Here is a 14100-nt window from a genome sequence, read left to right on the forward strand (position 1 = left end):
CTTACCTCAGAAAAACTTGCACATGTTAGAATAGTTGCCTGTGTGGAGAATAGTCAGTCAAAGAAAAGTTGATATGTCAAACTAATGAAAATACATGTATGTTCAATACCTTTCATCATCAATAGTGGTGCTTTAATAGAAATAATGCCTGAAGAAAAGTACAATGAACTGTCTCCATTACTGCAGCTCATGCTGTCAAAGACCAAAGTGTACACTTGGGCTGCTTGGACACCCATGAAGAGTAAAGGTTCATTTCTGGCAACAGTAAAGCATAAGAAAACAATAGTCCAAGCACTGATACATGTACTTCAAGGTATAGCAGCAATTGCCTGTTTACTCAGTTTCAATACCACTGCTGAAATGGGGCTGATTTCAGTGAATCATAACATGATTGCTCATTACGAGCTAGCAAGTCAGTTCCCTTCCTTGCTTCTTGGTTTTGGAAATTTAAAGACTAAGAAAGTAAAACTGCATATTAATGAGGATGTCCTGCAGTTGCTCCGAGACACAGATGAGTTACTTTTCATTTACAAGAAGCTATTGAAAAAGAACGTGAATCATTCCTAAATCATGACATTATTGAACTTTCCACTGGTCCAAAACCATGGGTTTCTCCTGTAGTAGTGCCTAAGAAGGACCATAAAGGAGCTGTGCGCATATGTGTTGACATGCAGCAATCAAACAAGCAATCAAACGAGAGCGACATTCAGGGCAGCACATTGTAGACATGACTATGCAATTAAATGGTGCCAAGATCTTTTCTTGACTTGATTTGAAGAAAGGTTATCATCAGTAATAACTAGAGGAAAACTGCTGATATATTACAACATTTGATACACATGTTGGTTTGTTTAGATACAAGAGACGTAGGGCCTAATTTACATCTTGGCGGTAACAGTCCTGCCATTGGTTTTCCAACTGAAAACCCATCCGCCACCTTGGTGGTCCACCTGCCTGATTCAGATGTTAGTGGTCCCACAGGCGTTAGCCTACATCAGTCCCTCCGTCTCATCCAAAAAACTCCACCCGCATCGATGACTCAGTAGAAAATAGTGGCTACCGGTGGGACTCCAGCCACCTTTAACGCCGAGCATATTGGAAATGCCTTACTGCAAGGCCAACTGTGGCGGTCTAACCTGCATACCTGAGCTGGCCGAATAGATAGGGGAATAAGGTAAGAATGTACCTTTTGTCCAGATTCCACTTCCGTTTTTGACTTGACACGACTGGTAAAGACCCTTTGTCACTGCTGCCACTGGACCATGGAGAAAACAAGGCTCCCCTGTTGCCGGACTCAAAGGTAGGGAACCTGCATTGACAGTGAACGACAGTGGTCCCTGCACATGTGCTCGGGACCTCTGCAGTCATATACATGTAACAATACTTTTTGAAAATTACTGTGACATGCAAATTTGAGGAACACGATTGTGTCACACATGGATGGGGACACATGGGTACAAGACACACATTGCACACATACACCAATGTTACTTTGGTGTCAATTGTCACTGTCAAATGAATGCTGGCAGCACAAGACATTTCAGTCACACTTATCAACTGTGTCCATGTGTGCACGTTGCAAGGCTACCTGTACCTGTGATGTTGTTAATCCAGTTCTGTATGTGAGTCAGTATGTGTATGTATATGTGCAATGCGATTTGCTGGTTGAAGTGGAGGAAACTGGAGTGGGTGATGTGTTTGTGTCAGAATATGTGCCTCCTGCATATGGGTCTGAAGCTGTTGTGTATGTTTGGTTGTGTGTTGTGTTGGTGTGTGAAGCATTCAGGTGAGTGTTGTTGTTTGGCGGTTGATGTGTGTAGTTGTGCTTTGGTGTGAATGCGTTTGCGTAGATGAGTGTGTAGTTGTGCTGGTTGTTGTGGTTATGTCATGTATAAGTGCAGTGTCCATGGTGTGTGTGTGTTGTGTCATGGACTTCTTTTAATGTGTGTTTTTGGCATGTACGGGTTGTGTGGTGTTGAAATGACAATGGATAATGGTGAGTACATGGTGTGCAGGTGGACACATATGGCTAAGGGGCAGTATGTGCATGTGACTTACCTATATTCCATAGCCACTGCCATTGTACAATGTCCATTGTGTAGAGCAACGGCCTCTTTCTGTCAGAAATCCGCCGGCAGTACACTACCTGCAGGAATGTAACATATAATTATGGTTGACAGGATCGTGGCAACCTAAAAAGAGTACTCTTTTGTGGTGTTCTTCATCTCAGCCGCAATACATCGAAATACGGCAGGTGGAACATCGCTGACTTGACAGAGTACTTGGGTCCACTGCGGGTGCGAATTGGCAGTAATACTGTGATGTGTTAAAGGCAAATGTGGCGCACGTTCCTGGAATAAGTTCACAGTTATTGTACTTTTTACTGTTTTTACTATCTTCATGTAGAAGCATGTTGTTAAAACTGGGCACTTGTTTTTTAACAGAATGGATTTGTTGAACATGCCGGGCACAAATGCGCCGGCAGGAAGCAGGGCACTTATCATTATATTAACGCAGTCACTCTACGACACGAATATGCACATTTTCCCATTTCTGGGAGAGGTTATAAATTGCACATAGTCGTTTTTATTGTTTGTATACTGCGAAGCACTCGCCATTGGTTTGATAAGGTCACTACTGTAGAGAAGCATGCACAATTACTTTGCTTCTGGGTTAGACTTTCAATGGCATAGGGCTGTTTTTAAAGGCTTGTGCACATTTTTGGATTGTACTTGGATTTTTTGAGCACTAAGGGGGTGATTCTTACCTTGGCGGGCGGCGGAGGCCGCCCGTCAAAGTACCCCCGCCAGAACACCGCACCGCGGTCGTCAGACCGCTGCGGTGATTCTGGGTTTTCCACTGGGCTGGCGGGCGACCGCCAAAAGGCCGCCCGCCAGCCCAGTGGAAAACAACCTTCCCACGAGGACGCCGGCTCCGAATGGAGCCGGCGGAGTGGGAAGGTGCGACGGGTGCAGTTGCACCCGTCACGAATTTCAGTGTCTGCTGAGCAGACACTGAAATTCTTTGTGGGGCCCTCTTACGGGGGCCCCTGCAGTGCTCATGCCATTGGCATGGGCACTGCAGGGGCCCCCAGGGGCCCCACGACACCCCATACCGCCATCCTGTTCCTGGCGGCAGAGCCGCCAGGAACAGGATGGCGGTATGGGATGTCAGAATCCCCATGGTGGCGCAGCGAGCTGCGCCACCATGGAGGATTCTTTTGGGCAGCGGAAAACCGGCGGGAGACCGCCGGTTTTCCACTTCTGACCGCGGCCAAACCGCCGCGGTCAGAATGCCCTGCGGGGCACCGCCAGCCTGTTGGCGGTGCTCCCGCCAACCCTGGCCCCGGCGGTAGATGACCGCCGGGGTCAGAATGACCCCCTAAGTCACTTAGTGAGGTGCATCAATATACACTTCACATTTAACATTTGAATTGGTATAATAGATAGACTCTCTTTGGTGCTGAGGAGAGCACTCTGTTGTGGCGATTTTGGGCCAAGCTGCAATGCATCTAAATACAGCGGGCGGAACACCGTTGACTTGACAAAGTGCTCGAGTCCACAACGAACTCGGATTGGCAGTAATTCCATCAAGATCTAAATCAGGCCCTGAGTTTTTTTGTGTCATTGGCTGCAGAACTTTTTCAAGATGTCATACAATGCATCATACAACCTGCTGTGAGTACATTAAACTATAGTGATGACATATTGGTTTTTAGAGCTACACAGTAGGAACAAGATAGAGCCCCACACAAGTATGTCAGTTAGTCAGTGATGCAGGTTTGACTTTAAATGCCGACAAATGTGAGTTTAATAAAAACAAAATTGAAATTCTTTGGCCACATATTTTCTGATGGGGCCATGACTCTTGATCGTGCACTAGTACAAGCCTTAACAAATGCTGAACCTCCACAAAATGTTTCTGTGGTATATTTTTTTCTTGGAACGGACAGCTTCTGATCATGATATATATAGGCATTTGCTATTGTCAGTGCTCCACTACGAGAGTAACCAAGAAAAATGTGTCTTTTAAATGGTCAAGAGAATGTGAAACTAGCTTCAAGACAATCAAAAAACCATAGAAAATGCTATAGAAATGGCATACTTCAATTAAAAAAGGACACTAGTTCTGTTAACCTAAGCGCTATACTTGCACAGCATAGTGGATGCCCAAATGCGAGAAGACATACTGTGGCCTATGCTAGTAGGAGCGTATCACAAACAGAACGTGCTTCCTCACAGCCTGATAAGGAAAGCTTGACTGTAGTATGGGCTTGTGAACATTCCCAAGTATTCTTGTACAGCAAGCCTTTTACACTAATTACTGATCGTCAAGCCTTGATGACTATCTTTGGCAAACCAAAGGCTAAGATGCCTCCTTGGATTGAATGGTGGGGATTACAACTACAAGAGTACAACTATACAATTGTGCATCAACTTGTAAAGGATCAAAATGCTGCTGACTACTTTTTGATGCTTATTCAAAGTCATGTCACTCCTTCCAAAACGGCTGAGGCCTACGTCAGTTTCCTTGTCAAGTCAAGTTTGCCAGCTGCTGTATCGTTAACCCAGATTGTCACTGCTATGAGTCATGATAGTGACATGTTAAAGTTAAAGGACTAATTACACTTCCGTAGTGGAACATCGTTGACCTCCAGGTAATGAATGCAAATATCAGAAGTACAAGAATGTCAAAGATGAATTATCCATAATTCAGGAAGGCATTATTCTGCAAGGATCTTGATTCCAAAGATTCAATGACAAAAAGTGCTAGAAGTGGCTCACGAAGGACATTGTGGTATTGTTGCTACAAAGAGAGCTCTTCAAGATCGATTTTGGTTTCCATACCTAGATGAAATAGTTGAAAAAGAGCTCAAAGCTTGCCACATATGCAATTGCCTGTCAACCAAAGCCACTCAACAAAAGCTACATATGTCAGAACTCCCCAAACTTCCATGGGAGAAAGTAGCCCTTGATTTCTTTAGTCCACTTGACAATGGACATCATTTAATGGGGTTAATAGATGAATATTCACGTTTTCCATTGGTTGAAGATCTCTCATCTACAACACTTGAGCGAGTAAATGAAAACTTGATGGCATATTTGCAACATGGTCCTTCCCAGCCATTGTGAAGTCTGACAATGGTCCACCCATCAACAGCAAAGAATTTAAGGAATTTCTGGAGCATCTGAACGTAAACCATAAATTAATCACACCCTTATGGCCATAGGCCAATGGACTTACTGAGTGTTTTATGAGTATGATAAAGAAAGTAGTGCAGCGTGCAACTCTTGAGAAGCTCAGTTTAAAAACAGTACTGAACTCTACTTTTAAGAGCTTATTGTTTGACGCCTCACTCTACCACAGGTGAAAGTCCGGCGACTTTGATCTTGGCAATCAAGATACCCCAATGGACCACAGAGAGCGATACTAATGAAAACTTGATATGTACGAGGGACTTGATTCAAAACGAGAAAATGAAAATGTATGCAGACAAGAGGTGACACGCGAAAGACCTCTCATTCCAAAAAGGAGACTCAACAGCTACGAAAATGAAAATCTGATGCCCCTTATGATGTTGAACCTTTTCGTATAGTATCTACAAAGGGACCCATGGTGACTGCCCACCGACCAGGGAAGTCCCTTATCAGACTCTTCTCACTTCAGGCCTGTGTTTCATCTGTCTTCAACTCGAGATGGTGAACGACTGATTTTGATAACTCAATGACTGTTGCTGATTCATTACCATAATTGGAAACTTCCGACATTGAAGACAACCATTCACAACTTCCAGTAGCCAGATCGGGCCGACAGGTTAAAGCACCAAGAAGATTAATTGAAGAAATTTAATTTTACGTGTTTCTAAATATGTAGATATTAGTAATTATTTTTCATTTAATACAGGGGAAGATGATTTAGAATGAAATCTTTCTGACTCCCCAACGACTCTATGTCAGTGTATGACATAATCATTAGAATAGAATACATGGGAGCTTGCTTTAGAATGCTGGAGTTCACAGGTACACACAGAGGAATAAAGACTTCTGATTTACAGCACCGTGTGAGGCCTAGTTGTTCAGCGGGTACCAGGCTGGGGAAGACCCTACATGGAGGATGCCTTATAGCACATGGCAGAAACCTGTAAGACTCTGCCACTGTCATGATGTAAGGACCAGGGCTTCTGCAGTAATTCTGAAGTCTTCTTTGGAAATGTAAGGTATGGTGTTTCATAGGATTGGTATATGATACCACCCAGTCGCTTTCCTTGGCAATGTGGATTTTTAATGCAAAGTTGGTTTTGTTAGTCCTGTGACTTTGTTTTTGTGGTGAGTTTCAGGCCCTGATTCACAAAAGGCCTCTGTACTTGTGGCAGAGGCCCGCAATCATGGAGGAGTTTCAGAACTTGGGGTAGAATCTCCACAATGAGGGTTTTTTATGGCGGATGTTCCACCCCAAGTGCAGAGACTCCCCCTTGACTGCAGAGCCTCTGCCATCAGTGGAGAGGCCCTTTGGAGAATCAGGTCCCTAGTGCGGTATTAACATGTCACTCCTAGTTGATTTTGAATTTGTTCAATCTCATTTTCAGAGTTCCGTCTTGGTAAGGTTTAGTTCCTGGTGGGTGAACGAAATCTATGTTTGGGTGGGTTCCTGATAGGTGCTTGGCATCCGTGTTTGATGCATACCTTGGCCAAAATTTTGGAGTGCCACAATTTTGTGAAGGTAAGTAAATGTTTATGTATATAATGATGGGAAGGGATTCTTTCAAATGACAGTCACAAAACAATCATACATGGGACTGCGAGTCGCAATTAGGAAGGGAACACCCCTTCCTAATTGCAAGTCTCAATCCCATTTTGCAATTCGGTAAAACGTTTACCGAATCGCAAAACTGGCTTTGTACATGGGGAAGTGCTTTTTGCACGTTGCAAACAGCCAGATTCGCAGTTTGCGACATGCAAATGTACTGCTTTAAGATCACAGGGATCGGATGGGTCCTTACAGAATGCTAACAGTCACTGTTTATGTGCAGCAAGTTGCAGAGAGACACAAAGTTCAGAAACCATGGTCCATGTTTATCCGACATCAAAGGTTGACTGTTGTTGCTAGCTATACAAATAACGCTCCCAAAATATGTCTTCTGTCTTCTTCTATATTATATGACAGACTGGCTCGTCCACAAACAAAGGCCACAGTCAAAGCAGCCACAGCCAGCGTCTACCATGCTGATTCACAATGCTCAAAGCATTGTTGCAATGAGTATGCAGACTTTGGTCCATCTTTATGATGCAGATGGACATTTTGCAGCCTAAACTGCAGTGCCTAATTACCAGTGCTTCAGTTGTAGGTGGTGAAATGTTTGTGGGCCCTGGGAGTTGCATTGGGGGCATGCCCCCCAGCCGAATAAAAAGAAAAAAAATGACAATCACTGCAGGACAAATGCTGGGGTTCAGAGTGTGTTGGTGTTTGTCCTGCAGTGAAATGTCCTCAAATCATTCCTATGACTGAGACTTGTCTCCAAGTGCACGCAAAACATATACAGGTCTATTAAAATGTTCAAATGTCACTATATGTTTTTACTAGACTGTTTCAGCAGCCATGCCCAAACAAATAACTGTGCTAATAAGACAAGTGTTCTGAAAGAATGTGTATACGTAAACAATAATTGGCTTTTTTGAGGTTCAGTCGAACTGATTACTTCAGCTAATGGCAACTTCTGGCATTTTCTGCAGTCCTCAAACAATCCATTTCTCATCTTGTGATTTCAAATGGTGAATCCTCTGGTCAGAGTTTGTGATTTCGCAGTCAATATGTCAGGATGCCTGAACACTCTGACAGCCTCATTATGAGGCACAGGAATTCCTGGAAATTATGAGCTCCATAGAAATACCATGTACATGTCTTTTTCCACCCTCCTTCCACACCAGTTTGCCCACCTACCCATCCACCAGACCACCACTCTGGAAATTGCAATTCACAGCAGTCAAAAACTAAAAATAACTAGTTGCCAGTGTACAGTGCCTAAAATCATAGGTTCACCCAGATATTCCCCAATTCTCAGTAAAATTCAGTAATCCATCACCTCTGGGGTAAATGGGACCCCCGGTAATGTTAACTCTGGACATACTAGGAATGGGTGTAAGGCAGTAAGCTCTGAGTGGGGAATTTATTTTGAAGCAAAATAGTTTCTCCAAATTCTCTTGACTAAAATTTCGAAATCTAACAATAACTTGTTGTTTTTCAGCCATGCAGTTAAGGCTTCCTATATAAATACTTTTAGGGCCTGATTCAGAAAGGTGTACATTTACGATTGTTTGTGATTCACAAAGGGATTCACGAGTTGCATCTTTACAAGTGAGGAGTCTCAGCACATAAAAACACATATCATAATTCTGAGTGTATCAAAAGTGTAAGTTTACCTTTGTGGATCAAGTCCTTATTGTTCATTAGATTCAGTACCGTGAACGTCATACTTATTCACAGCTTCAATGTCTTATGCGACTAAAAGTGGACAATCCGCACTTTTTAAAGCTTTAGGGAGGATTCAGCCAGAAGAGGGGAGATATTGATCGCCGAAAATGGCCCTCGCAACAGGATTGTTGGTGTAACCTCACCTAGAGCGTCGCTAATGTGGAATCTTGGTTAACAATACGTTCATATTTACAAAACATAATTGTGTATTATTTACCTGCTATCAAATAATGTTTTATCAGCACAGTTAAAAAAAGATTTAATCTGCTCAGTGCAGCAGCTCTTTAAAAGTGGATTTTGTATTGACTCTAAAACAGCTAAACAAACACAAGAATTACTCTAAAAATAATTTCCAATAAATATTTAATTGATTCAAGAAGCAAAGTAAATGCATTGGGATACATAAATGGATTGTTTAAAAAAATATTGACTTTTCCTTCTGGTTATTGAGCCACTCAGAAATACATTTTACACCACAACATTTCAAAGACCTCCTTTAACCTTACAATACAGGCTCTACATCTTTGAATGACAATTTTTGTAACAAAAACAGCTAGCACAAAATGCTGTGCAATTGACTGACATTTATGTATCTTTTCACCTTGTGATATGTTGCTTAAAATGATTCTGAACCCTATTTGAGGCTTTACTCTGTCTTAGAAAAAGCACAAAATGTATATTTTGTTCAGCAACCTTTGTTCAGCAATTTCTGTCTCCCTATTGGGCTTTGGTACAACAGGCACTATTGATACATAGTTAATGGTTTTGGAGACAGAATTATTGTTTTATACAAACTTTACTATCTGAAGTATTTCATTCAAACAAACTTTAATGCAAATATTGTGCAGCTGGCAGCAACTAATATCATATTGTTTCATTTTTCAACGGTAATGATGGCCAGGTAATCAAAAAGCATTTATTTCTTGCCTGCTGAAAGGTCAGTAGAACATTTGAGAATTGGCAAACAGAAAAATAGTAAAAGAAATCTGATTGTTTAAAGGCCATCTGTATTGCAGTGTTGGCTCCTCTGCTATGGCAGAGGAGCGTTAAGCCCCTGCCAGTAGAAGAAGCTTCAAACCTTTCACAACAAAAGGATAATAAACTACGTTTATTATCCTTTCATTGTGAAAGGGGCAGAGCATTGGGGGTGACAAGCAGTGAGGGGAGTGCACTGTGCACTCCCCTCAGAGTGCATGGTTGTTTGGCCGGCCGTCTCGGGCCAGCCAAAAACACATGCGCACTCTGCTCTCTCCAGCCCGACACTGTGTTACCGGGCTGGAGCGAGCAGGCACAGGCTTGCATTCTGCCTGGGAGCACCCTGGCTGGGTGCTCTCAGCCAATCCTTACGCTGCTTTGAGTAGCATCAGGATTGACCACAGGGCAAGCTGGAAGCCTTTGCCTGCCTGCTGAGGAGACGATGGAGGATTGGCGGTGCGGATGTAAGTTTTTTTAAATTTATATATTTTTCATTTTATCAATCTCCCCCCACCCCGGCACCGCCTCGCCCCCTGTAACTTCTGTGAGTCACAACTGCTAAATTGCTGTTCAGAAGATAAATCAAAAGATTATTTGCTTATTTAGAAAGTACAGTCCTTCAAAGGCAAGAGTTTACTCCTGTGAGTGGAGTGAATTTCTGACTTTTTTGGGTGTCACAAAAGGAATCCTGAATGATGTCAATAAAAGCCATTCACTTAAAAAAAATATAAATATGCTTATTAACCTTTTTCATCATGACACACAAGTACCATACTGCACAGTTTAATAGCAAATCAGATTGATGTTCTGCCTGTCTCAGTCTGGGTCGATGGTTCCATACCATGACAAATCAGTCCAAGATCACACAGACCATGGTGCGATAAACAATTACATGCAGCAAATTAGGAAACATTTGAAAATTTCAAGATGCACTAAACATAAGGACAGTTGTGCAGCAGTTTGCGTACAATGAAGTGTATCCATAACATGAAATCAAATAGGTCTAAAACATAAAGAAAATATAAAGGGAATTAACAAACTCTGAGTTCCAATCGGCTAAAGTTGGGAGGTGCAAAAGCAGGGGACAGGGGTGGAGAGGGGGAGTCGTAGGGCACAGGTATAGGGTGACTATCACCCCGGCACACTGCGTGGACGTTCAGGGCATAGCAAAACCTGCAACAACATCACCATGACTGAGCACCCTCATTGCCCCAGGGAGCCTACCCCTCATGACCTCAGAAGTCAGCATCAATTCCATCACCCCTCTATGGTGTAGCCGTGACTGGACGTTCTCCATCCCAAGTGTCAGAGCACAAGATCTCTGGGGAGGTTCCGCCAGGGGCATGACCACGTCATGTGACAGAAATGTGTATTTTAAAATGCACAGCAGGAACAGCTTCTGGGTGGGCCCCCAAAAATATTTGTGGTTAGCTAAATCTGATATAAACAATTAAATTTGATTACCTTTAAGCAAGTATTACGGGATATCATCTGGGGAGGGACTAGCATTCGGGCCCAGTCGCTATCTGACAGGGCCCGACCCAGCGCCGTCTCCCACCTGTCTTGGAGCGCAGTAGGGTGTTTGTGGACCAGTCCATTTAGTGCCCCATATAACCACCTGACCAAACGTCAGCCCCTGCCTATTGTTAAAAGCAGGAGCAAGACCAGATGCATTTGAGGCTGCACAACGCCACCACCCTATAAATCTCCAAATTAAAAGAAACTGTCCATCAGGCCGGCCAACCTCCCAACTCAGATCAGCCAGGTTTATGTCAGCCAGCCAGTAGGTAACCCATTGAAGTTGGACTACCAAATAATAAAGCTCAAAGTCAGGTGCACCTAGACCCCCCTTCAAAATAGGTACTAAAGGGTGTCCAAGGAAACACTATGGCAGCCTCCATCCCAAATAAGGTCTCACAACAATGCGTCCAGGGGTTCAAAAGAAGAGGGTTGTAACCAGACCAGCAACTTAGTAAAATAATATAGCAAGCAAGGCAGCATGATCCTCTTTGTCGGTGCTGTGTGAGCCATAATAGGAAGACAATGGGATCGCCAGATGGTCACACAGCCCTTAAGTGACGACCCCACTGGTCCACGATTACCCTCTAGAAGGTCATCTAAAGAATGGTAGATCTGCACGCCCAGGTATCGGAATGTTGAGGAGGCAGAGTATTGGGTCGCAGCACATCAGGCACCACCAGGAATACATGGGTCATGGCTTAATTCACGTCAAGCCAAAAAGCTTCCCAAAGTCATGTAGTAATAAAAGCATAAATGGAACATATGTGGCCATATCGGAGACACGGATTAATAGGTTATTCACATATAGGGAGCTAAGGTGTTCTGTGTCTCCCATCTAGACACCTCACCCCTGCTTCGGAGCCAGCAGACCTCCTCCAGTGGTTCTATGGCGAGTGTGAACAGGAGTAGAGACAAGGGGCACCTCTGCCTAGTCCTCCTGGAGACATCATAGGAAGGCGATATGATCTGGCCTGTGCGGAACCAGGCCAAAGGCTTAGTTTATAGAAGATGCACCCAGGACACCTAGGACACCCATGCCATTCCCTGTTGCATCCTAGTCATGACCACAATAAGGCATTCCCAACTGACAGTGTCAAACGCCTTCTGTAATTCTACTGCTAGTAAGTCACCATCCTTCTACTGAGTGGGTTGCACTCAACACCAAATAGACTCAACAAAGATTAAGACATGACCGGGTGGGGTCACAGCATGCATATGGGTCGAAGACACATAGGGGGTCATTCCAACCCTGGCGGTCGGTGTTAAAGCGGCGGCCAACCCGCCAACAGGCAGGCAGTGTAAAAAATGGAATTCTGACCCTGGCGGAAACCGCCAACAGAGACCGCCACTTTAACACTCCGACCGCCACGGCGGGACAAACAAACAGCGCGGCGGTCACCGCCAACAGACAGGCGGGAGACAATGTACCGCTCACCCTATCACAACCCACCAATCCGCCACCTTTTCCGGGGCGGTAGCCCCGCCGATAAAAACACGGCGGAAACAGACATTACGAACGGAAAACGCTCACCTCTACACACTCCACGAGGAATCTGGACAGCATAGAACCCGAACTACACATCCTACCAGCTATTGTCTTCCTACTCCTCTACCAGGAGCACGAACGCCGGCGCAGAAGACAACGGTGAGTACTGCGCCTACGACACAGGGGAGGGGGGAGGCGAAAAATTACGGGGACACACATACGCGACACACCCACCCTCACCCTCACCCACAACTACATACACATCAATGCAGAGCAACAACTCAGAGTGACACCCCCAAACCCCCTGGAAGAATGCAAAGACAAAAAAAAATGATCATGAAATTTGAAGTATATTGTACGGCTAAGTAAAAAAATATATCAAACATCTATAACTATACATACATATGTAAATTGTCCAGTCCAAATTGGGTATCAGCCATTGTTCGTGGGCCAATGGGCCTAAACACATGGGCAAAGCCCACACAGGATACCCGGCTTCAATGGAGAGAACACTGCAGGGGCATCAGATAGCAAAACTACAGGCACCTCAGGGGGAAGGGAAGGGGGGGCACCTCAGTCAGATGAGTCCACGACGCCAGATCCACGAAGGGCCTCCATGGCCACTGTTCAATCCTGGGGAGTGCAAAGCCACAGTCTCACAAGTCTCTACAGTGGGTGGATTGCCCACTGTGCCATCCTGGGGATTGCAAAGCCACAGTCTCACAAGTCTCTACAGTGGGTGGGTTGCCCACTGTGCCATCCTGGGGAGTGCAAAGCCACAGTCTCACAAGTCTCTACAGTGGGTGGATTGCCCACTGTGCCATCCTGGGGAGTGCAAAGCCACAGTCTCACAAGTGGATTACTGACTCCACTGGTTCTGGAGGAGGCATGGTGCCCAGAGTGCTTCGTGCAGCCCTGCCCGACACAGATGCGGGCCTGCCCCTTCTGCCAATGGGCCAGCGGTGCTTGAGACGGCGGTGCCCAGCGGAGTGGTGCTTGAGAGGGCGGTGCCCAGCGGAGCGGTGCTTGAGATGAAGGGCCCAGCGGAGCGGTGATTGAGATGAAGGGCCCAGCGGAGCGGTGCTTGAGATGAAGGGCCCAGTGGAGCGGTGCTTGAGATGAAGGGCCCAGCGGAGCAGTGCTTGAGATGAAGGGACCAGCGGAGAGGTGCTTGAGATGAAGGGCCCAGCGGAGCGGTGCTTGAGATGAAGGGCCCAGCGGAGCAGTGCTTGAGATGAAGGGCCCAGCGGAGCGGTGCAGAGACGGCGGTGCCCAGCGGAGCAGTGCTTGAGTAGAAGGGCCCTGTTCAGCAGTTCTTGAGATGGCGGTGCCCTGTTCAGCGGTTCTTGACTTGAAGGGCCCTGTTCAGCGGTTCTTGAGATGGCGGTGCCCTTTTCAGCGTTTCTTGAGATGGCGGTGCCCTGTTCAGCAGTTCTTGAGATGGCGGTGCCCTGTTCAGCGGTTCTTGAGACGGCGGTGCCCAGCGGAGCAGTGCTTGAGTTGAAGGGCCCTGTTCAGCGGTTCTTGAGATGGCGGTGCCCTGTTCAGCGGTTCTTGACTTGAAGGGCCCTGTTCAGCGGTTCTTCACTTGAAGGGCCCTGTTCAGCGGTTCTTGACTTGAAGGGCCCTGTTCAGCGGTTCTTGAGATG

The sequence above is a fragment of the Pleurodeles waltl genome, chromosome 1_1, assembly GCF_031143425.1.
Source record: "Pleurodeles waltl isolate 20211129_DDA chromosome 1_1, aPleWal1.hap1.20221129, whole genome shotgun sequence".
NCBI lineage: Eukaryota > Metazoa > Chordata > Amphibia > Caudata > Salamandridae > Pleurodeles > Pleurodeles waltl.